Source organism: Poecilia reticulata, chromosome 10 (genome assembly GCF_904066995.2).
Source record: "Poecilia reticulata chromosome 10, P_reticulata-male-v2, whole genome shotgun sequence".
NCBI lineage: Eukaryota > Metazoa > Chordata > Actinopteri > Cyprinodontiformes > Poeciliidae > Poecilia > Poecilia reticulata.
The window spans coordinates 20,989,168-21,015,607 of NC_088839.1; the positions used below are offsets into that span (position 1 = coordinate 20,989,168).

At 37.4% G+C, this 26,440-nt stretch overlaps 1 long non-coding RNA gene across 1 annotated transcript; it reads left to right on the forward strand.

Annotated features, from left to right (window-relative positions):
* Positions 1-1,822: 1,822 nt before the first annotated feature.
* LOC145553087 (uncharacterized) lies at positions 1,823-21,515 on the forward strand. The gene is made up of 3 exons (XR_014089276.1): positions 1,823-8,788; positions 10,115-10,217; positions 20,735-21,515. It is a non-coding gene; the product is annotated as an uncharacterized LOC145553087 (long non-coding RNA).
* Positions 21,516-26,440: the final 4,925 nt, after the last annotated feature.

Sequence of the window (26,440 nt, forward strand, 5' to 3'; positions counted from 1 at the left end):
TGTGTTTGCTTTCATAAGCTTCATTTATATTCCCTGATTCTTTATTTCCTTCTCCACTCTTGTCCTTTTACCAGAGTTTTGCTTTTCTCTGTGATCTGATTCTTCTTTTTTCTTACCTTGTTTTTACTCTCTAGTTTGGAGGAGTGGGTGGGCATCAGGGACTCAGCACTGGATTGGTGCAGTCAACTTGGCAGAGCAAACTTTCTGTGTCAGCCTGGGGGACCACTTATCCTACGCTGCTCTTCTTTCATGCGGGGTCCCACAGGGCTCGGTTTTAGCCCCTCCCCTGCTTTCTACTTTATGTTGTCCCTTTTGGCTACATACTGGCAAAGCATGGTGTGTCATTTCCTTGTTATGCTATTGGTAATCAGATAAATATTTTTAAATATTATACAAATGTGTAGTGTCATTGACAAAAATGCTTAAGGCCTGATTGGTTTTCAGACTTTTAATTGTTGAATGAGACTAAGACTGATGTGATATTGTGTGTTAGCACAGCTGAAGCTTCCCTAGTTGATATGGATTTTGAAAACCAACAATGAGACATGTTGAGGTTAAAGTGGATGGAGGCGTTACATGTGACAGATCAGGACGTCAGGTCGTCAGTTCCAGCTTTTGTCAGTTGAAGCAACTTTAGAGAAAATGAATGGCTAGCATTTGAACAGTGCTTTATCAAGTCCAAGGATTCCAAAGCGCTTCACATTACATTCAACCACTCACATGTTGATAAACTACATTGTAGCCACAGCTGCCCTGGGTTTGACTGACAAAATAAACTTCACGAGGCCAGCAGGAAAGACTGGTGAAAAGTCTTGGCTGCCCAAGGAACTGACCAATTACATGACCAAACCCTGCAGCTTGCATACAATTCCTTCAGTTTAGCTTTCCTACACTGGCTGCCCCTACATTTTTGAATTCCTTTCTGAGTTGCTGCACCAGCCCTGCCAACCTCTCAAGAAGGAAACTAAATGTACATGGACAAGATCTCTCAATAGTTTGTAAAACAAAGGTATAAGTGCTTATATCATTAACATTTTAGATCCCAAAAGTTGAAAAAATGTTTTAAGTATGAAACATCCATTGACTATATTTTCATACTCCTGTTTTTTGTACTATATATTGTAAACGTATATCAAACTATCTAAGCTTCATAAAAAGACAGTTTGATTAGAAAAGTATGTGATACGGATTGACTGCTTATTCTCGACTCAAAAAGACAAATAGCCAAAGTAGGAAGTAAATAACCAAAGTTATTAAGCGACTGCAGCAATTTTTCATGAGCATAAAGTTTACTAGTCAGGAAAAGACGATCTTTTACAATGGTTTTGGTTTTAATGTGACATCTGTATGTACACATCATCTGCTGATGGCCATAAAATAACTTTTTAACAGCTCTATTAGGCCTCATGTAATTCAGGCAGTACATTCAGATCAGTCACACTTGCACAAACACTACATTGCTTATTTTTTCATAAAAAAGACTATTTTGGCCTTTTGTCTTTCACGGAACACAATGTTAGAAATGGACATGGCTTGTTGTTAACTACTATTAACAACAAGTCTGGATTTGGCTGATTTTAGAATTGGATGGTTGTGGTGCTTTTGCTTTTGTAGTTCCAAAAAAATTTGAAAATAAAGAAACTTTTACAAATTAAACCGCTTTCATGCCAGTTTACCAGTCATTTTTAAAAATGTGCCAGATAGCTCTGTCTTTTGGGCATTGTGCCAGGCTTTGATTTTAATATTTGATTTCACTTTTATTATGAAATAAAAGTGAAATCAACTACACATGTTTTATTGCATGTTTTATTATCAATTTATTATCAATTTTTTTTTTTTGTAATTTGTTCAAACCTCCTGCACTTTTAGCTCAACACTTGGGATGAGTGAATCATATGTCATGGTTGGGCAAGAGGAAGTGTTGGGGGTTGTGAGGATTTGAGATTTTCTGTCTGTTTATTTAAGTTTCTGTGTTGTCCTGTCTATCCCTTGATTGTCCCCAGCTGTCCCTTGTTTCTCCTGATTGTCTCCCTGTGTATTTAAACCCACCTGTGTTCCTTGTCGCGTCCATTCCTCCGTCAAGTCAGTTGTCTGTGTGTTGTTTTTGAGAATCACCAGTTGCTACCAGCTTGTGAGCCTTAGGCTTCTGCTCAAGCTGTGCTGCTTGGACTGTTGGGATTTTTTTGTGTACTATTCATCAGTAAAACCATCATTTACTTCATTTCAACCTGGGTCCGCTGCGTCTGCCTCACCACCATCACCACAAATCATGACAGGGCTCTCCCATCAGCCTGTTAGTTTCCAAAACCACAGGCACAAAAACAAAACAAAACAAAAAAAACATAATAATCCCTCCATGTACAAACACACAAAAGCTCAGTCAGCCCCCTCCAAGGCCTTGTGCAGGGTGTAAAGCTGACATATATTCATCTCAGGCTATTGGTATTTTTACTTGAACTTTTTCTCATCCCTTGAATGTTTATTCTTCCCTCTGTTTTACTTTTGTGTTTGTTGGTGGGGTTTTTTTCTTTCCTCTGTAGTCCATCTCATCATTTTATGTGGTTACAGAGGAAATGTAATTTGAGCCTAAAAGAGGAAATAAATGATTATATAATATTGTAAGATGAAGCCATATTGATTCTCTGTGGTTGAATCAGGTCGCAGCAGTAGGAGAAAGAAGAAAAAACAATTAGAGCCAAAGAATGGAGATAATGGAGGAAATCGATATGCCAGAGGAGCAATTTAAAGGTGATAAGGTCACATTTGTGGACTAAAAGGGATTAAATCTATAATAAATATACAATCTGCGCTGGCATCTGATGAAATAGTAACCAAACACAAAGTGTCAAAGTTCAAAACCTTTTACTTTTCATTTGTAAAGTTGTGCTTGTTGGCTCTCTTTGCTTATTAAATCAGTTTTCATATTTTATCTTAAATGTTTGAGACAGCCCTTCAGGTTCCAGATTGTAAAACATTCTATGAATCTAAGAACTGTAAAAACTAATAACCCTTCCCTAGCTAGGGTCACCGTTGCTGATCCAAAGTTAAACAATATATATTTTAGAAGTCCAGCTAATTTTCATTGAGATAACAATTCTGGTTTAAAAATCCAACTTGATACATGTGTGTAAAACCTGCTTCATATGTTTTTAGATCTACATATTGAGTTACAAACTCCATTTGGCAGAGTAAAATGCAATGAACATTATGTTTAAAACAGGACTTTTAAAAGCAAACTGTTGATAATCAGACATACATAGTGTGAAATAATGCTAATCTGGTGCTACGGCTGGAGTGTTGTTTACTTACACCACTGACATCTGCTGCAAAGCACAACATATCTATGTTCTATGTATTTTTGCAGGATGATGGAGAGGGAGGAATAAACCATCAGTGAACTCATTCTAACTATAGACTCAGATCTGGTAATAACAGAAATCGCTGCCAAATAACCAAGCAGTGAGAATCAGAGTGTATTTCATTATCTGAAAAACATTCTGTATCATGTGCACCTGAAGCAAAAGGAAATTATTCATATTAACATAAATGGGGAAACAAAACACAAGAATTATTTACAGACAATAAACCAGGGAAATAATCAGTTGAAAAGTTCTCCAAAACATTTTTGTTCTTTTCATTAAAACGAACAGGTCATTCTAAATCCTTAAATTTTCTTCAATCAGACTGCTAAAGTTTTGAGGACCAGTCGTCTTCACACTTCTGCTTGTGTCATAGAAGAGCAGAAAGGTGGCAAGGTGGAGCCCGCTGCTCTGTGTTTTGGAAGTTATTTTTTTCAGCTTGGAAAGCAAGCAATAGAAAGCCAAGGAGACATCTAGAGTTTTGTGTAATTGGTATTAGGCAGGCTGTCAGGCAGGCGGGAGGTGGGAGGTGATGTATGAACGGAGAAGTTGGAGAATTGAGTAGATGTGGTAGAAAGGTAGAGCTCTGCTGCTTCTAATGCAAGCCTCTGTCATCACTCTATGAGGGTGTGATGATGTAATGTGGGATGTCTTCATGAAGAAAGACAGTCAAAGTTAAAAGAATGATGGAGAAAACTCAACAGTGGGATAAAGTTTTAATACACAACTAATTTATAAACATTGCAGCAGACTGGAGACTTTTTAAATAATTTTTTTTAAAAATGTGAAAAAGTATAAGGAGTAATGCTAAGAATTGCATGTTGTAATTATTCAAGGCTATTGATTTAAAATGTTTGCTTAAGTGATCAGTTTTTAAAACTTTAAACAGACGGAGGGAAAGAGATGATTTAACCATTAGTGTTTAAATTTGGGCTTTATTAGATTAAATGCAAGATAATATGGATACAGCTTGAGCCAACATAAAGGAGATTAGTAAATTCAATGAACACAAAACAGTGCTTGTGATAACATCTTCACAACAGTCTTGTGTAGCACTTTGGTCAGTCCATTCCACTGGATGACAATACTCTGTGTCTTGGGAACTCAAAGACATTGTAGCTGCTCATATATAGCAGTGGTGGTGGATGCAAACTAATTTTATAAGATATCAGGATTCAGACTCAGATGGTTCTGACTTGATTATCAAAAGTCTAAAGTAGAATATCTTAATTTATAACCTAGTCTTTAAGAAAGGAGAACACAGAACATAGACCCAGAAACCTCTACATCTAAAAAAAACAAAAAAAAAACCGAATGATTTGAACAAGAGACACACCATATACAAGCTGTGCAGCTCTAATAAGAAATATTTCTAACCTCGACAAACACAGGGAACCATGGTACACGGCACTGGCAGGAGGCAGAAAAACAGCTGACCACCTGCCACCATAAACAGAGACTATTGAGCTAGTGATGTGTAAGCTTCCCCATAGACTCAAAGCTACTTAAAAAATTCAATGCAGTTCAACTTCTGTGACAAGTTATTTAGAATCGGAGCTTTCACTGAAACGCTCATCCCCTCACACTACACCATCAAAACACCACAATCGGTTAAAGCATTTACAATGACTTTAACGTAATGTATGAATAGCTAGTTTCACAGAATTGTAGGTGATGGTATCCATTTATTTTCTGATGTGAAAATAATATTAGCCAATGTGTTTTACGCACCTAACAGGAGCAGCGAATCTAAATTACACACGTTTAAATATGAGCTATTAATTTGTTTTGAATGAACATGCACAGTGGTCCATGATCATTTTTCAGAGCTTGTGTTGTATCTGTTTTGATATTATTGTTATATTGTACATTATAATCCTCCAAATTGCTTAATCTTACAATATGTAGGATATTATTTTTGTCTTGATCCATGACTAGTGATTAGGGATGGAACACGTATTGTAAATTTAGAGCTACTCTAGATGGCCACAAAAAGTCTCTAACTTAAACTTTATTACATAAAAATGAGCTCCTAAAAGTCCATGAGTTCATCCATCTTGCCACCCATCTTACCTTTTATTCTATTTTAGAGATAAAATCTGTTTTGTTTTGTTTTTTTTCTTTCAGACTAGTTTCTCTTTCCAGACGCTCACCCAAACTATTGATAATGCTACAACTAACACAAGGCATTGATTCCTTTGGTTAAAAGAAGTGGGGTTTAATGACCAGTCCTGAATTATTGGTATCCTGCATGTTTCAGCTCTTTTTGTGGCACCTGTCAGCACAACTCAATGACATGGTGAGTTTCACCACTTTTATCAGCTGCATCTAAAACCATCAGGACTATGTCTGACTATGCAACTGAGCATTCATGGATTGTTGTTTAACTTTTCTTTTAAATCAAATATTGTCAATTCATCTTATTAGAGGTGGTAGAAAAAAAAACATCACAATTTAGACCACCCTAGTCAAATGTCATATGTATTTAATGTGTTTGAGCATAGAAAAAAATATAGGACAAGGATAAGAATTGTTCATACGTGTAAACAAAAAAGAAAAGTGAAGGACATAACAAGAACCCAGCAGCACTTTCACGTTTATTGAAACTGAAAATGTTGTAAATATATCCTGCTGCCTTCACAAGTAAACTAAAACATTTTAAGAGCATATATACCCATTTTTTAGTGAGGCTGGGTTAATACAGTTGTTTATAATTTTGTTACAGATGTAACAACTAGAAGCAGTTTGTTAAGAACAAAAATAACATTTGATTAGAATACAGAAAGTTTACTTGCATTGCGTTATCCACGCCATTGGAGTAATTACATGGCATTTCTCAGTTCTACTACACTCACTGTTGTTCAAAGGATTTAGATTTTTTTGTTTTACTCTTGGACAAATAAATGGATTTTGTTCGTCCACTTTACTTCTTCAAAGCTCCACACTCTATTGTTATGCTTGTAAACCCTTGCTACATGAAGTAACCAATTGTCTACAAAAAGGCATATCAGCTCCGTTTTCATTTCTGCAGCCATTTATCTTAAAGGAGCAGCATTTTAAAGGGGGCTACAAGGGTTTCATTAGATTTTCAGTTAGATTCTACTTGTTCCTGTCAAAGGACACCGAGCCGTGCAGACACATATCTGAACCACCAGCTTCTCTTTCTGAAAGCACGTCCATTTTTTTTTCTTTTTTTTTAGTGTTGCATATGTGTGAATTAATCCAAAACCTTATCAGAGCGCTTGCAGCCACAAGTGTTCCCATTGAAATGCATGGTGTGATGTTTAATCATTAGCAGGGAGATCTGTGGTGGCCGGGCTAATCTCCATTTTAACATTTCACACAGCGCCTGCAGTTATGTGCTCCCCCCCCCCTTCTCCTCCCTTCCACAGAAATGGCGAACAATAACTCCTATTTTTTCTCATGCCAGAGAAGAGACATCGAAGCGCCAGTCATCAGCGTGAACAGCAGCTAACAAACTTGACCTCAGCAGGTTCATGCAAATACACCACGAGAAGCAATAATAGTGGCTGCTGCTGATGACACACGACCCTCACTGGAACCTGATCCATCCTGCGGAAAAGAAAGGAGCTGAATTTAGATCTGTGCAAAGTTTTGAATGTCACATGCAAGATAAAGTGAAGCTGCCAAAATCAAAAATAAAAACACAGGCACAGGTCACAACTGCAGACAGGCGAGGCAGCACAGCAGCCGTACTCTCTTCTTTCTCATCATTTGTTTGAAATGAGTGCGGAACATGGTGCTTCTTTGCCTGAGAGAAAACGGTGCATGCACCAAACTGGACAGGATATGGTTAAGAGGGCAACATCTGTTGCTTTAAAATCTCTGAATTATTTTCTTGCTTGCCAACATGAAAAAAGTGGAAATGAGCGTTGCACACTGATGAAACCTCATTTCATATCACCACTGTGGCTGAATGGAGGGGCTTGTTGCCGACAGCAAGCTGGATGTTTAATTTCTTCCAACAACAATTAGGAATACAGATCCTCTTGACCATGGTTACAGTTGCACTGGGTGATCGCCCGTCCCAGACGTGTTGAAACCCAGAGAAAAAAATGTTACATCAAGGCAAGATTTATTTTAGGTTTGTGCTTTTGCACAGTACAATGAGTGGTCATACATTATACAGCCACAACTTGCTGGTAACTGGGGTCTTGTTACCTTCTTTGTCTCAATTGTTAATGGCATATATTATTCAGGGCTTTGGAAACAATACCAATAGATATTGGCCTATATTGACATGAAGGCTTTACAGTAACAGATTTGTATATGTTTTCACTGTAAACCTCAGAAAATTGTGTTAAACCCCAGGAAGCTTTCCAGAATAACTCAGCTAGAACACCAATGACCAAACCGTCATTGGCATTCTGTGTCAGCAAAACCTCCCTTCTTTTCCAATTGGTTTGAATCTCGGGCATTTTAATCACAGATCGGCACCTTATTGAATTTAGATTTGCTGTGCATGTCAAAAAAGTGAAACTGCTGTACCTGATAAAGTGGCCGGTGAGTGTCACTTTATTGTAGAGTTTGTCAAATGACATCTGTATCTGTAGGATCACACATGTCCACTATAGGCTTAATCCCCCCAATTTCTTTTTTTTCAGATTTCTTCAACCATTTAATCATGTTCTACACTTTTCTGCACACAGCATGATTAATACGCAGCATATTTAGAACTTTCATCTTAGTTTCTGAGAGTAAATAAGCAGCGGGGAATTCAGCAGAAACATGAATATGCTTCCTTTTATTACATGAAAGCCTTTCTGATAAATGACAAGAGCAAACGGATGAAAAGCAGAAGGTGGAGCATATTTCTACATTTTGGACAGTGTCGTCACCCTCCTCCTCCTCATCCTCCTCCATGCCTTTGCCGTTCGCAGCCTCTCTCCATCACTGTCGGCCCCGGGACCGGCCGCTCAGGAGCCTGCTGAGGAGAGAAAACAGGAACGACGCAACACTGGAAGGAGGTACGAATGGATGGATGGATGAATGGATGGAGGTAGGAGGTAGTTCTCCTCGGGGCCTTTGGAGGAAGTGCTTGTATCAATCACTCGACGGGGGGAGGAGGTTATTCTGAGTGATGATATTGTGCTGTAGAAAACGCCTCCTCCTCTCTGCTGCAGTTCTCCTTCTGACCCCACAGGCCTAATTTTCCATCTTTTATCTCAGCCTTTTTCCATCCTTCTTCAAGACTTCTATATCTCTCCAATAACAGCATTTCAATCTGCTTGATGGCCTTTTACAATCTTTCTTTAGATCTCTTATGTCTGAGAAGAGTTTCTAACCACCATGATGTGGTTAATGATGGCAATCAACTGAAGCTGTGTATCATTTTTATCCTGACCTCGGCAGGAGAAGAGGCGTGAGGTGTGGCCTTATCCACTGACCTTCCAGTTGGGCAGCAGGAGGTGGGTGGAAGCTCGTTATCTGCTGGCATGATGTTACTCACAGCTAACCTTGGAAGAGAAGGTAGAAGAATGACAGTGTTTCCTAAAGCTCTGTGGCATTATAAGCCTAAAAAACGCAAGCCCAGTGACAATCCACACAGAATTTACATCAAATTAATATTTCTCGAGTCACTTCTTATTACGCTTTATATGCTGCACGAAACACCTAAGGCTTCCTCACATCCCTTAGTTGAGATTTATAAGCTTTTTGTTAGTAAACTGCAGTGGCACGTTGGGTTCACCAATTCTCAGAAACATCAATCAGATTTGCAAATATCTGAAATCCTATTGCTTGTAAAAGTTTTTTTGTCCTACCACAACAAATGTATATTCATTTTTCTATGACACATCCCTACCATAGGTAATATCTTCTGAGACTTTAACTAGAACTTTAGGTTTTTTCAGTTGGGACTGTAGACTGAAGATGAGACTAAATGCATGTCAGTGAAGCAACGTCAAACGTTTTCCCCAGAAAACTTCAATTTGCCCTGACCATTCCTTGTGTGTACATCTACTCATGCAACATTTGATCTGATTGCTACACGATTATTAGATTCAAACTTTTAAAGCTTGAGGCAAAAGTTTAACTTCAGGTTGCCAATAATAAAATATTTCAAGCAAGGACAGACAAATGACATTAATTTTAAAAGCTTACTGAGTTACAAAGTAGAAATATATGATAAATTTAAAGAGCGCTCATTTAACACGTTAACATATGTATAAATGAACAGTTCTGTGACATATTTTAGAGGTCATGAACATAGCATTTGTGCGGAATTTTGCAATCTAATGATGGAGCTGAAAAGTTATATCAGCACCACAACCATTATGAAGGCCGTGAGCATAGTGTTAGGCGTTGCATACATGTCACATTCTTAAAATACTAAATTCTCTCAAGAATGTTTTTTTAGTGTTTTGTTAGAATATGTTTAGAATAATGTTTTTCTATTAGAATTAAATTAAAACACCTAAATGATTATCTTCTAACAAGTGTTTGTCTCCAACTAGGAAGTTTAAACTTGCTTTTCTGATATATACTTTTTCTTTTTTGCCAACTTATTATACAGTGCATTTTTAAAACGTATGCTGAATTGAATTGAAATATCTAGGGCAAAATATTATAAAATAATGAACTTAAAAAAAGTACATGAAATTGGATTGTCATTTGTCAAGAAAGTTATTTTTTTTATGGAAATACATTTGTTGTTGCAAAAATATATGGGGTACAGTAAATTTAATGATGGAAAAATCCATCACTTTTCATCTCTATGTTGCCCGTCTCTGTAGAAACTTTAATTGATGCGACTCTGTGGACGTGAGGTGGTCTTAGAGGTCATCACACATCCTCCTCACTGAGGGAACGTTGGTCCTGGCTCGGCTCCAAGCTATGGTAATTTTCCTCTACACTTGTTTCATCCTTATTTCCCTGATATGATGAGACTCCCTGGATCAAAAGTTTGGTGTTTTGGGTGAGTTGTAAGGCCCATCGTGCCAAACGGACATCGGCCTCATTACACTTTCATCCTCTCTGTCTTCATTTGAGATTTAGCTGGAATCCAAAAGCCACAGAGTTCTAGCAGGACAAACTTTTCCCTAATCAGAGCATGTTAGTTAAAAAGAAGACAAAGTCCTCTGATCAGAGCAAGTGACAACTTTTTCAAAGGATAAAAGGCACACATTAATGTACCAAGTTTATTTTTTGTTTTTCAAGTTATTTTCAAGTTTTCCCTCAGGTTACGTGTAATTCTTATCACTTTTGAAACTATGAGCAAAGAAACTATGAAAGTTGTCTTAGGTTTTGATCACATAATGGAAATGGAAATGTCATAAGAATGTTTCTCTTCTTTTTGCTCCATGAAGGCAAGGTTACTTACATGTGTGGAGTAAGAGTTAGGGTTACTCTGACATAACCCTTTAAGAGTTATCCTTACATATTCTTATGCCTTAGTTGAGCATCTCAGCAGCTTGTCTGGAGTTTCCTTTAGCTGAGAAACACTCAATTTAGACGAAATAACACATCTTGCAGGGGTGGGGGGTTTCCCATACTAACAGCCAATGTCTAATATGATACAATATATTACCAGAAGCCACTACAGTTTTTATGAAGCGTATTATTCAAAGGGAAGACCTCGGTTTAACAAGATCCCAGCAGTAGTCAGTCCAACAAACAATGACGCCGCTGATGCTAAGCACACTCCAGCCAGCCGGCCATGCTCATCACTCCATGGTATTTTTATAGTGAACAAGTTAAAACAGAAATCGTGTCAAATAAATGCCAAAATTCTTAGGTGCTTATTGAAGAAAGAGAAGAAAAGCAGAGGATGCAAAATGTGAAAAACATCAAAGTAATTAGGTATGTGTTGTGAATCAAAACATGTTGCTAGCTTAACACGTGTTTGATTTTTACATATTTATTAATTGTCACCATGTTATTACAGCGTTATGTGAGACAGATAATTTGAGAAAAGACTGAACTACTTCTTCTCAATGCTACTATCCCACTGCTCTCAGTCAAAATCAACCAATCAGAGCCCAAAGGAGAGCTTAAACATTGCCAATCAACTTGTGTATGTGCTCCAAATGTGCTAATAATGATGAAACAACTTACCATTCCAGGAAACCTGTTTATCTGTTGTCATGGTAACTAGCCTGAGCATTCATGGTGGTGAACCAGCTGTAGCGTTACAGAGAGAATAGGGGATGGTATGAGCAGCATACCTGAACTTAGATTTTCTTTTTGTTGTTTGGAGGGTAAAGACGGGACCTGTTTAAACTGGGTTTTTCTCCCTGCTCTATTTTTTTTTATGTCCCTTACTAAACAATGGAAGTCTTTTCTTGTAGAAAATAAAAACTTTTTATTTTCTACAAATAAAAAGTGATGATTGACAGCACCAAGACACGCCTTTTTGCTTTGATTGGTTGTTTCTGTTGGAGCAATATATTTGTGCAAATGACAGTAGGTCTATAGGGAAAGGCAGAGGTGGTTTTTTTTAAGGTTTTGTTGGCTCTAGTGGCCTTTATTTGAAAGGAGTTTGACAGGAAAGAGGGTCATGAGAGAGGGGGAAGACACGTGGCAAATGTTGCCAGGCCAGGAATTGAACCTGCGACCACCGGCATGAGGACTAAGGTCTCAATACATGGGTTGTGCTTTCCCCCAGCACCACCACAGCACTCCAGCACCCCAGGCAGAGGTGGTTTTTGACATGGGGTGACATGGGCATCCGGAGGCTGGGGGGCATGCTCTGAATGTTGTTCACCAAGGGCACCAAGCAGGCTGGGATAAATGACTGCAACGTATAAAAGGAAAGAATGAAAAGTGTCGAAGAAGGTAACAAATCACAACCATAATTTTTTTTGTCTGTATTTTCCAGTGTGAGTAAGGGGCATTATGTATTTATTTTTAAATAGAAAATTTATGTGATTCAGTTTAAGGCAAACAAACCAGCTAATAAAATAAAAGAAATATAACAACAAGGATACAAGCCGCAATTTTATAAAACAATAAAAAATAAAAAAATGCACTAGAATGATTCCAGTGTTTTCATTTCTTTGGAAACATTAGAATATTCCACAAACATGCACACATACGCAGTCACGCACGCACACACACACACTCACACACATACACACCCATTCTGAGTCAGAATGCTCTGGAGAACGTGCAATCTGTGCCATTTTCTCCTGTAGTGAAATATTTGAATTCCCCGTGACAGCTGCGGGTGGTGGCAGAATTTACCTTCACATCCAAACCGGAGCGCTTCGGCTGCCGGCCGAACCTGGAAAACTGCTCTAATAAGCAGAGCTGGCTGCCGAGGCAATGCTCAGTAAATATTGCGCTTACCAATCAGAAACTTCACTGACTGCCTCTAAACATCAGACTGGAGGCAGTTATATGGCTGCATGGCCTCATTCATTCTGCTTATAATAAGTCATTATTCTCTAACATCCAGCAACAAGCTGAGACTCTGTGATGAAACTCTTCCTCTCTCTCTGCCTAGAAGTCAAACTTTTGCTATTATATTTGCGGTCTGGACTGATTGAATTCAGTTCCCTTGGACTTTATTATTTCTGCTTTCTACTATCTGCTTGTGTTTGGTGACAATCTACACTTCCGTCAAAATAATGAGATAAAGTGTTGTGTGTATTTGAGGTATTTCTTTGTTTTGCGCTTTAGAGGTCCAAAACTCAGTTATTCAAAATGTGTGTAAAAGGAATATAATCTTTTGAGGCTGTGCGTCAGATGCACCTCCATCCCAACCCACCTTGGCTTGTAGTGCCTTATAGACCATAAGATTCTGGAAACTGTGGTGGGGTGATGATGCAGATATTGGTAGGACCGAGAATCACGTTAACACCTTGCAGCCTGCTGCTTAACACCATCAATTTCTGGAGTTATTCTCATCTTCACTCATTATTTTCGTTGTCTTGAGAGCCGTTTTTATCCCGAGTCAACGGCAACATCTGCACCAAGTCATCTGTGTCGTCATTGTTCCTTTTGTTGCTCGTCCTTCAGGCTCTGCTTGAGCAGCCAGAGCTTCAGACTGCAATAAAGTTATCCAGCTTTGCCTGAAGCTACCAAAGCCTCACCTTGAGTTTTCTAAGCTCTACCTATAACCAGCAAGAAAACTGGAAATGTCAGCCTCTGCTGTGTGAAGCTCCATGGAAACCTTTTGTCAGAGGGGTGGAGGTTTACTCCATACACACTCTCTCTTGCTTCTTTTGTTCCTGCTGTAGTTAAAGATGGGTAGGAGAAGGAGGTCTGGAAGAAATGTGGATGCACTCTTCAAGACACATCTGAGAAGGTTCTCCCATGCTGCTATGCTGCTAGCCTCTTGTACATTTGGGTTAGTTCTTCTGGAAATAACCAGAAGTTCTTCTGGATTCCCTGCTGCTAAGTTTTGTTAATTTATTTGTTTTTATTTCCCCCTTGTATAATTTATTTATTCATGATTCCTTAGCACATGTTAAATATTTACTGTAAGTAAATGGCTCCAACCACCCAAATCTTCTCAATCTGGGAAAGAATCAGGTTTAAATGAAAGCAACTACCTCTGATTTATGGATTTAAATTTTTTATTGCTGCTCTATTATCATTAGTGACAAATAAAATGAAGTTGGTTGTAGGTGTTTGGTAAAAACATCATAGCGCAGAGTCTGTTTTGATCGATACATTTGTGCAAAACGTTTATGATTAACACCATGTGAAATCTCACTATTAGAATCATATAGTACATTTTCAACAAGCAGACTGCTGAAAGGGTTATTAAAATACAGCAATCATAGGTCTTGCCTGGTGATGGTTTTAATTGTCTCAGTGTGTGGAGCCGTTACCTTTTCAGCTCTGATGTGACAGAATTTGTCATCTTGCTCTTCAAAGCTGTAACCCTACACAGGAACCACATTCTACTGCGTAGGTAGACTGATGGAGTGAGAACACCAAGCCCTCCATACAGGCTTTGAACATGTGACATAAGCCCAGATTTCTTTTTTCAACCCGGTCTCCTTCTTTAGTTTTAGATATTGCTTTGAAGTCTAGATGTTGCACCATCATGTTAAGATCCATACAAATCATTTTCTGTGAGATATTCTTGCCGGAGCTGCTTTCTTTCTGTATCCTAACCTGCCGAAATCAATCTGATGCCCTCATTTCCCCTCCCCACCTCTCCGCTCGCTCAGACTGTTTGTTCTCCGTCTGTGTGAAGCCGGCGTAACGAGCACCGTGGCTATTAGCCAAATGGCCGTAATATTACTCTCGTCAGACTATGCAGTCACTTTGCTCCTCATGTTAGCAATCTGTCTGAATGTGTTCGCCTTTATTGCCTCTGCTCTCCTCTGCTAGCAGACGTTATTAGAGAGTTTTTTTTGTGTTTTTTTCCCCCTGCTATTTTTGCATAACAGGCGAAAGCTGACATGCTAATATTCTGCTGCCATTCAGAGCGAGCGGCGCGGAGAATCAGTAGGTAAGAATTCATGTCTTGACTGCTCAGGACAACAAGTTACTGCTAGTAGAAAAGAGAAATTAGTATTTTGGGATGAAAAAAGCTTGATTAATGTCAAAGATTAAAGACCCCCCAACCATTTGCTGTAACTTCTCACAGAAACACCGTCCAACCCCATGAATCATTTGGCTCAGTACTGCTGTGTCATTCAAGAAAAACACGTTCAAATGAACAAATTATTTGAGTGAACGAACTGAAGCAAATCCTTTTATTGCCTTACTTTTTTATTTTTTTTTTATTTCTCAGTTCAGATGAGTTCAGTACCAGTGTGTCGGTTAGGTGAGCATCTACGGTTTGTGATTCATAAGATGTATGATAAAGATTCACCCTGTGAGAGACACCGTCACTCTAGGACAGAAGCTGCCAGTCATGCTGAGTGAACGACACTTTGTGGACAAGACGTGATCCCGTTCTTTCCCATACTCAGTCTTCAGCATGTCAACACAGCAGTGCCTTTCCATGATGCTTTTTACAAGCATTATGTAGAGCTTTAGATAGTTTGTAGTTCTAGTTCATATGTTAAATTCAGACTAACTGTCCCAGCAAGTCTTTGAGATTTGCTGGTGGAGCTGAGTGGGGGATCTGTCAGTGGTTAAGAAACACATCTTCGAGTTAATAAATTACATTGCAAAACCTTGTGTTTAAAATTAAATTTGTAAAAATAATTGTTAGTACAATTAACTGAAAACACAAATAATTGAAAGCATGTCCCCTCTGCTCCCCCTTCATGGATTATAGATATTTTATTTTTTTAAAGTAACTACTGATTAAAAAGTTCAATTAAAATACAAAAAAGGTGTTTTGTTTTACAAAAAGTAACGAGTGTCAAAAAAAAACATTTCACATAAAAATTCGAGAAGTCAAACTTTTTGCTTTAATTACAAACTGACAACTTTGTTTTTGTTTTTTTGTTGTTGTTTTGTTGCACATGGATGTAATAGAAGTAACCTTTCTTTTCCCTCAGTGGGGAAATTCAGGTGTACCTGCAGCAAAGACACAATACATTATTACAGGAGTCTGACTGTCTGTTTATAAGAAAACAAAGAAAAAGTGAGACAAAGTAAACAGCAATGTTTAGGACTTGATGCAAAAAATCACTAAAAAGTTCAAATCTCTACTCAGTTTTCTTTGGAGCAAGCCTATCTGGGGGTCCACATAGTGCTAAATCACACTGTGAAAGCAATAAATAATAGCACAGCTGCAATGTTTTAACCCTCAGGTAAAACACCCACACACCCACAATGAGAAGCAGGGGAAATGTGTGCTGTAAAGTATACTGCATTAAGTAATACAAATTAACTGTAAAGGACGGAAAACAAGACCACAGCCTCAGGGAGAAAGAGCACATTTGCACACGGGTTAACTGAGATTAGAACACATTAAACAGGTCAAACAGTAAATTCAAATACAGCAAAAACAAATACAAATAAAAAAAAAACACTTTCCTTTTTAATATTCCAGTCAGCATGTTTGGCACAAATAAAGCTTCCCTAGTCTGACTTGCTTAGATGACACTGTGGCATGCAGCAGGTTGTTTTGCAGGAACAGATGCCTGACATGTGGCCAAAAGCAACTTTTCAGCTGCTAATGTCCTACTTTTTTATTCATGTTGCTTATAACGAGATAAGTTTAAACAATGTTAACACATAGCCGCAGTATCAGATGTCTGTGAAAGTTGTCTTAGATAAAAAATATTTTTAAAACATTTCTGAACTTCTGCATGTAAAAAAACTGTCAAAGCACAAAAATGGGTAAACCTTTGTGGAAAACAAAAAAACTTAGAGGGCAGAGCAAATCCGATGAAATGAGAGACAAAATTATTATACAGGATTAGGTTACTGCTGGCAGTAGTTTTTATTATTATTATTATTTTCTAAAATATACAGGTACGTTTCAAACAATTAGAATATTAGCAAAATAATTTCCTTACCTTGTGTCCCGTGTCAACTTTGTAATTACCTACATGTTTTAATTTGGTAAATTTACAATGACCCATAAGAGCACACATAAGGCTCCCCATGTGAGAACTAGAGCAACACACCTCTGGTTTATGTCCTACCACAGTTTTTGTCCTGCAAGACTCTTCTTCAGAAATCCACATTTCAAATTCATAGATAATACAGAAAGTAAGTGAACATTTCAGCATCTATTACATCTCCTGGTGTTCATTTTTGACCCAAGTCAGCCACTGCACACCCAGAGATCATATTACCAAAGTTTTTTTTTTCTTCTTTTTTCTCACCATTTTGATAGAAAAATTTTTTTAAACTGATTGACAGCAAGACAATCAGATTTTATTTTATTTATTTTTCTAGGGCAGTTGGCGTTTACTGGCTGCAGAGGTTCAAAGATGTGTTAAAACTTTACAGATTTCTGGAACATTGGAATCTTTGATGAGCAGCAGAGAGATGAAGAGCCCTGGGTGACAGACACAAACACACGCACACACACACCAAACACAGCAGCTCATATTGTTTCATATCAGCAGAGAGCAGAAAACTAATTTCTCGTCTTTCCCCCTCCAACAGTTATTGGATGAATTCTCTGTAAGGAATTCTGCCGAAGTCTCAGACTCGCCTAACTGAAAAGAAAAAGAAAAAACACACCGACTTGTGAGTTTTCTCTTTTTAGTGAGAAGAAATGACCTTTAGGATTTGGAAATTGGACATTCATTCCATTAAATATGTCAGTTTTTTTTTTTAACCATATCTTCTGTTCTAAGTTTAAACATTATTTCTCAGCAGCGCAGTTACGTAATTTGACTTTATGCAAAATCTATGGAGATTTTGAACTATCCCAGTTCCCAGAAAATTAAAATAAAAACTGTTTAGAATGGGGAAAAGCATGTGAAAAGTGACTGCTTCTTTTCATCCATGAGAGATGTGCATTTCTAACAGCTGAAAAAAAACAGACTTCAACTGTTTGCACCTTGTTATGTTGGTAAATTAGGAAAATAAAGAACCTTTAGAAAGCTTTGTCCAAATAGTTGCCTGTGTTTGCAGCGTGAACAGTTTCATGGATTTAGTCTTGGATGATATTTTTGTTCATCTGTTGGATACGGTTCATCAGAGATCAAAACTTTCCACCAGAAGAGGTCACATACAAAAGTTTAGTTTTTTTGAATTCAACATAAGTAAATCAAATAGTAAATGAATGAATTATCTAAAGCATTCCAAACAAATGGAAAAAAACCTGAAATGTTGAAAGAAAGTCAGAGAAAACCCACACATACTTTAACCACTGCTTCACTGGCTCCTGTTTTGAATCTGCAGCATGAAAAATGTTCCGGTTTCTGGCAGCTGCAGAGAGTAAGAGGTGGTTGTGTTAAAAGCCAAAATAGTCACAATTCAAGCACACTGCTACACCTGGTGGGAATTATCTTCTTATTTTATATTTTGAACAGTGTTTTCCATGTCTTTATTGCATTTATTCTGCGTTAAATTAACAAAAACTATATTTGAAACCATGACACTTCTATTGTGTCATGTATTATAAATGGATTAAAAGCGTGAGAATAATGTCTCTTTCTGTTCTCCACGGAGAACAATAATTCAAAACAATACTTATCTCAGCTAAAGTCGTGTCAATTTTAAACATTTTAAAGATCTCTTTCTGGACAATAACTTGACCAAATAGTGCAACTTCAAAACCATTCGAACCCTTCTTCCAACACGTCAGAAGACTTTTTAACAAGGATGCACTTTGTTAGCATTCAACAGCAGCATATGCATATTCAGCTGCAGCAGGACGGAGGAGGCACATTGAAAGAGGTTCAGGTTGTAGAGTGTTAAACCCCCCCGTGGTCCGTCTGGAGGACAGAGCACAAATTATAGTCTCGCTAATTAGCAAGCGATAAAAATAGTTGTGGAAACAGTCGGATCTGGATCACGACTTCCCCTCCGCTCCTCACACCCCAGAGCGACGTTATGCATGTGGAGAACTCAAAACAAGCTCATCCATACTGTCAAGAAAGAAACACATGAGTGAGTTTGAACTGAGATAGTTAATCCTGTATGACATGTCACATTCAAACAGCATCTGTGATATGAGTTTGATTATTTCCAATAGTTTGCAAAGAAAAAAAGTTTTTTTTTTCTTTTGTATCTAACACTCAGATCATGTTTTTTGTGAGAATATCCATATAGAATAAAATAATTTATTTCTTCACTAAATTATGAAATCTTGTTTTCTCTAAACTTTTTTATTTAAATTTTAACTTGGCTCCTGGTTAAATTTTTAGGAATATTGTTTTTCATATGTGAACACAAGCAGAGCGGAGACCGCTCCAAAAGCAGGAAATGCTCTAAAGCGGAAGGCATTCTGGGTAAATACAACCAAGATAAATGTTACAATCTAACGCTGTTTGAATACTTCTAGGTTTAGAGATATTAAAGTTATCATTTTCAGATGGGACAAGAAAGCTGAGAATTCGTTGTAAATAAGAGGTAAATAATATATTTCCATTACTCTTCTACACTTCATGCTTTCAAATTCTGTCATTAGGATATTAAAGGGATCAAAATACAGAATCTCTCAATTATGCAAATATTTTTTTTTTTGCTTAGAAAAATAATTCTAATCTATTCACAAAAAAGATTCAATTTGTTATTCGTATTTTTGCAAGTCCTTTTAATTATGAAGGTACTTCATACTGCAATTTGAATTATACATATATTTTTTATTTATTTCGTGCATGTTCTGACAGATTCTAAGATCAACACAAACAGCTGAATAATTTCCTTCAAGGGGCTGGTTTGTTGAGGAAAGGTTAAAATTTTTACTAAATTTTTCCTCTCAGGGGGACTCGCAGATAAAACGCCCTCATCATCTGCATCGAAGTGACTGAGCCGCCTGCAGAGATTTCTTGTCAACAGATTAGGAATCACTCGAAGTGAATTGTCTCCGCCATTAATATGTGCATAACATGAACGAGGCAGCGTGCCACTGCTGCTGATAAACAATGAGGCCGTTTCATCTTCAGCTGAGTGTGACTGTGATGAATATTCAAGCCCCGCTTTAAACAGTACACACTGAGCCTCTTAGCTAAATCGGCACTCACTTCTTTATTAACATACTGGAATGTGCAATCAATGCCCCGACGCATGTTCGCTACGCACAACGCTAAAACAAAAGACATGACTAAAAGAGCTTCACGTGATTATCACTGTAAGGAGTCACACACTCTACAGAAATACAGTCACACTGTCCGTTTGCTAACGATAGGCGAGTGTGATGGGCTTTCTGTGCATTTAATCAAGCTCAGATTTCAACTTTAATGATGTATTGTTTTGAGAAAACACGTCGAAAGGATCTATCCCAATATCCAAGGATTTTCAGAGACCCAGTTTTTGCTAGGAGCTTTGGCATTACTTACGATTTACAGCATCTGATTATCAGTTAACCCCTTCGTTCCTATATGCTGTTAGGTATCAAGGGAATACTCAGATCTATGGTTTCACTTATTGCAGTTCCATTAATCAGAAAACAAGTTGGACTGCTGCACAATTGGACCCACTTCAACTCAGCATGCAGCGCTGACTACATTTTTATCAGACAAATCTTCTGCAATAGACTGATGTTGCATTTCAATTTCACTTGTACATATAATGCAACAAGCAGAATATGCACACTCTATATTGTTACCAAGTATCGACATGTTCAGAAAAACGATGGCAGTCTAACTGTAAACATCCTACAATACAGCATACATACTTGTTTACTTAAAGCCACACGTCTTCATTTTCTTCTAAAGTGAAAGACATTTATGCATTTGTTATGTATTTTTGCTTTTATTCATTTAACTTGGAAACAGCATTACAATTTACTACAATTTTCCTCTTATAATTCATAACTTTCCCATCCTGAGTGGGTCTCCCCTGCTTGATGCTGGATGGTCTTTCTGCCGCAGGTTAGTGGGGCCCCTGAGCTGCCTGGGGGGGCTGGACCATGAGCTTGACCTGGAAGGCCTGGAACGGCAGTGTGGCTGGGTCGGGGGGCTGCACACTCTACATCTCCCCCCCGCCTCTCGGGCCTTGGGGCTGCTGATCCCGTGCCTTACTGACAGCCTACCTCTGTGTGTGACTGCCCTGGGGCGGTGCCTTGTTTCTGTCTGCCTGGAGCTGCTGTGGCCCTCTGGAGCAGAGTCCATCTGTCCTCTCCTGCTTTTGGGTGTTGTGTGCTGAAGGCCTTCTACCGTTCTCACCACTCTCACCAACTGGACACCCCCGAGGGAGCAACTCACACACATACACACCCCACATAAACACACTTAATGCTACGCACGTGTAGTTCCAATGGTCAAAGGTCATATAAACAGGTTAGTATTGCATCAATGTGGCCTGTGTACTTTTGTGTTGGATCCTGTATTAATTGATTTAATGAAGTCAATCATGTAATTTAAATATCCTTCTGGAGATACCCTTTCTGTAGAGCCAATTTGCCCTGCCACCCATCTGTAGGCAACCGTCTTCTCTTTATGTCATGCCTAAAATGCAGGGACAGTAAAAAAAATTATATGTTTAAATATATATACTCTTTGCTAAATATATATTAGCATCTGTAAGTAGAACCATTTCCCATCAAAGCATGTCATAACTTTGTTTATCTAAAGAACCTTTGGATCTAGATTTCCTGCTCCACAATAAATCTTTCCTAACTCTGTGTTCCAGTTCGTAAATAAATGCTCAGATGCTCCATTATTGTGTCTGATTGTTTGTCTGCTTATGCCTAGTAAAAATACTTGCACAAAATGCCATACTATTAAAAAAATAGATTATAGATCATGCAAAGGTGTTAGCAATGTTTAACTACTTTTGATGCAGCCCTCAGGGTGGCATTTACTCAGTTCTGTTATTGCGTTAGACTTAAGATGAACATTGTACGGAATATTTAAGTGTATTTTTTTTATTGAATAACAGTTTGCTAGAGAATAAATTCATAGTAAGACATACATTTTTCAATCTTAAAACTGTTAAATGCAATCCATGCGTGGAATATTTATCTTCAAAGCCATGACTACCTCGTATTGGAAAATTAAAATAATAATAAAAAAACATATTTTAATAACCATAAGAGAAAAGATTAACTAAACAGATTATTTTAAAGAGAATATTTTTTTACAGCGCTCAGCAGGTTCAGGCTGAAGATCTGTGGACTCAAGAGATTATCTGGATTTATCAGCTTTGGCCATTTTGTTACAGATTTTCATTTTTTATTTCATCAGTTAGATGAAAAACAAACCTGAATGAACATAATCAAACAGTGGCCCTTTTACAAATGGAAGATGGCTGGATCAGATCTGCCTCTCTGATAGGAGCAGTAAAGAGGATTTGTTGGAGTGGAATCCATGCGGCGCTCACATGTGTCCGCAGTAATCAGAAACAGAAAACTGGAGATTTCCAAACAAACATCATGAGGCGGGATGATAAGATGGAACGGCAGCTCCAAGAGGAGCGAGCAGAGGATTAAAGAGATTAAACGCTGAAGTCAAACCGTCTGGGCTGCAGGACGTCAGCGCACACGGACCTGCGGTGCCACTTCATGCAAATCACAAACAAACGGAGGCTTTCCCACTTAAAGAGAGCCAGTGGGTCACTGGCTTAATGCTGGTTGAATTCCCAAGCCCAAGCTAGGTGTTGTTGTGAGTTTGAGCAAAACGCCGATGTTCCAACAAAATAGGTAAAATGAGTTCTTCAGAAAATACAGTCAGACACAAAAGTTAATAACCAGAGAGCAGATCCGACACTCCATGAGGTTACTGAGACCGGATGCTAGATTCTGAGTCTGACACAAGGCCTTCCCTAACTGCATGTATATTTTTCATAGCAAAAGAGCTCAAGTTTTGCCAAAGATTTGTAATCACGTTTAGGAGTGGATTTTGACTGTGCCATTCTAACTCATTAATGCAATTTACTCTAATTGATTCCCTATGTAGCCCTGGCCGTACATTTACAGTCACTGTCCAACTGGAAGAAAGGCTTTTCCAGTCTTATAGGTTCCTTCCAGGATTTATTTAGAGCTAATTGTTTTCCTCTAAACTCTGACCAGTTTAAAGGAAAACTCTGCCTCTGACTTTCTTGCACCTGCTGCTTTGTTGTGTCCCTGATATGAGTTGTTGGGAACAACGCTGGCAGAACTGAACCAGTATCTCAAATAAACTCAACTTTGTGTTGAAACACATCTTATGGGACCTTATATAATAGGTCCCTTAAATGTTTGGGAATCTAATATTAGGAAACCTATATAGTATATTAATATATAAGGGACTTGTAAAGTCCCTTATATATTAAAATCAGAAATGTTTTGAAAGACTTTAGGTGCTTAGGTTCCAAATAAGTTCAAAATAGACAAAATATAATAGTTTCTGGACCCATTAAGACATAAAATAATTACAGTTCATATTAGGCTATAAATTGATGATAAATTATACAGGCAACATGAAAGATGAACATTACATTTCATATTATATTGTTCATTTTATATTAATAATCATGCATGAATGAAAAAAAGTGCATGCCCAGAACAAAATAATAATAATAATAATAATAATAATAATAATAATAATAATAATAATAATAATAAATAATAATAATAATAATAATAATAATAATAATAATCTAACTTTTGGCAAGTCAAATTTATTGTAGTGACTTGACAGATTTTAACAGTTTGAATTTGTTTTGCATGACCAACTTGAAGCTACTAACTGAAGCTGGGGCAGTGTGTAAATGTGTGTGTGTAAATGTGTGTGTTTTTCCAGGTGGATGGTCAGACCTTTACTGTGAACTTTGTGCAGAACATGGAACTCAGTGTGAGGCAGTGGTGTGTATCTTTGTGTGATCTGTAGAGATGGAGTCTTCCTCTCGCTGCAGGCCTCCAGGCGCTGCCCTTGGCGCTCCAACTAATGCCACACTCGGACCCAGTGGAGTTTACACAGGATTAGATCAGACACATGCAGTTTCTTTCAGCTCTATGTTCCAGGTTTCTTCTTAGAACTCCTACCTGCCAAACTGTACCACAACACCCCGAGAGTTTGTCTACTACGGCTGTACACATGCAGTGTGATGCAAAAGGTTAGATCCTTGCAAGATAAATCTGTACAGGGAGGAGAAAAAAAAAAAAACTACTGCCAAAACTAAAATAAATACAAAGTAAAGAGAGTTTAAAAAATATCTTACTACTCCATACCTGTAAGATTACTCTAAATCATTAAACAATAACACATAATTATACTAATATGAATTGTATTTGATCTATGGAAAGAAATGTGATGTTATAGCAAGCAAAAATAGAATATAAGAGAAATCTAAGACTCATTTGTTAACATGACAGGTTCTTATAATGTTAAAAGGAAATCATTTACAAATAGTAATGAATGAACTAAAATGCTAAAACTAATATTAAGGTATTTCTGTAACAAGACAAAAAGGAGAACAATTTAAGCAAAATAAAATTATGAGGGAAAAATTTATTGGTAAAACTCTGATTAAAAAAATAAATAAATAAATTTTGAATATTAAATAAATGAATGATTTTTATTTTTTTTTTAATCGCTTTCAGTTACTCAAAGGCCTTTAGGTTGTTTACAGTTAACAAAAAAGTGATGCCTCATTATATGTGTCGGTTTGCTCTTTAGCTTCAGGAATTACAAACAACAATTACTCAAAATACACAACATGATTATCTAGATTCATCTTTTCGCCAGGTCTGGAACAGAGTCACGTCACAAAATAAATCTCCATGTGAAGTTATCTGATTGTTTTCACAAAACTCTAACCTGAGTAAGTCGCATGATCCTGGTGCTGTTCAATTTTGCTCAGTTTTATTACATATCTGATGGAGCATTTATGCCAGAATCTGTTTTTGTGGTTTTTTTGCTGTGAAGAAAATCAGACATTACTCTGTGTAGGAATACGTTTGTGCACTTTTAATACTTTAAAATGTGTCAACACACCATAGTTGACATAAGCTTGTCATTACCAAACCACTGGTCACCATCTCACCCATGCAAACAGACGCTGAATTTCAAAGTCGCTCCGGCTGACAGAAAAAAAAAGTTAATTAAAATCAGTGCAGTAAGCTTAAAGGTGAGGTTTAAAGAAAGGGGGAATGTGGGAGAGGGGGAGCTCTGGGAGATGGAGGAGAAGGGTGGGCATGAGGACTCAGATAATGAAAATAGTCCCTGAACTTGATTTCCTTAATCACTGCATGTCCCTCTTTCTGTTAATTGAAGATAATTATAGGATTTTAATTTCCTTATGTAGGTTAAAGAGGAGAGTGAGAAGTCAAAGCAGATGGAATAACTGATGCAGATGAAGACGGAGAGGCTGACAATCTGTTAGTTACGATCGAAGCTGATGGAGGAATTCAAGTTTCCAAATTTGGTTGAAAATTTAAATTTTACTTATCAAATCTGAAAATCACATGAAGGGAAATTTAGAGAATGTTTGCTGTACTTTCAGTTGCAAAGACTTTTTGTACAATAGATCAGTTCAATTAAAAAGGAAAACATTATGATATAAATTGACATTAAAAACATAGATTGTTTTTTCTTGTATTTTAGATATAATTACTTAGTTTTACAGAACATTAAACCAATATTGCCATTTGATTTGGCAGTTTTATTCTGTGTGGTTTAATTTTTGGTTTTAAAGTTTTACAGATGCCTCTCGCCCGGCACGCCAGCTGGAGATGGGCACCAGCAACCCTCCCGACCCCACTAAGGGACAAGGGTGCAGGGAAATGGATGGATGGAAGTTTTACAGATGAAAATGAAACCATTTTGTTTTAAATGGAAAGACAATCCGTTAAATTGGCCTCATCAGGGAAGACGAATCATCAGTGAGTTGTGTTCACTGTAAAAATCCTTATGTCCTATTTAACTAAAGACGAAGAAAATGTGGAAGGTCTAAAAATATGATTTATTTATTTTCTATGGAAAAATAACGATTCCTTTCATGCATGAATTATGACAACCTCACTTGGGAATATGATTTACTAAATGTTTTTTAATCACTTCCAGGCATGTAAACATTTAAATTATTTCATTTTGTTTGTTTTTGTTGTTGGTTTTTGTCATCTGCTTGTTGTGGAGTATTTTTAGGCAATGCCTGGAATTAACAGCATGCATCCCTCTTAAAGAAAGTATTAATCATGAATGCTTTTGCAGATACAACATTTATTTATACAGGATGTTCAAATATGACAAAGTATTAGGTTTTTTGGCTGTGGTCTCTCTGCTCTGAAGCATATTGCAGTTACTTGTCTGCCACACGTCTTGTGTTTTGTCCTTTCTGGTTCTTCCTAAAAAAGAATATAAATGGAATTAAAAATGTTAACTCATAGAATAAAACATTGATAGTACAATCAAATATGTTAATAAGTGTAAAGGTACATAATGAGCACAGATTATAAATTAAACTGAAACAAACATGAACTGGCATTTTTTTTTTAACCCTTCAGTCTAAATGAGACAAACAAAAAGACTTTGTACGTTGTTCCTATTTATTTTGAACTAATACAGATTAGAAAATTGCTCTTCAGAATTTAAAGCTTTTTGTTTCCTTTGATAACTGAAGGAGGATTTATCCGCATTGCAATGCTTAAGGAGGATAAA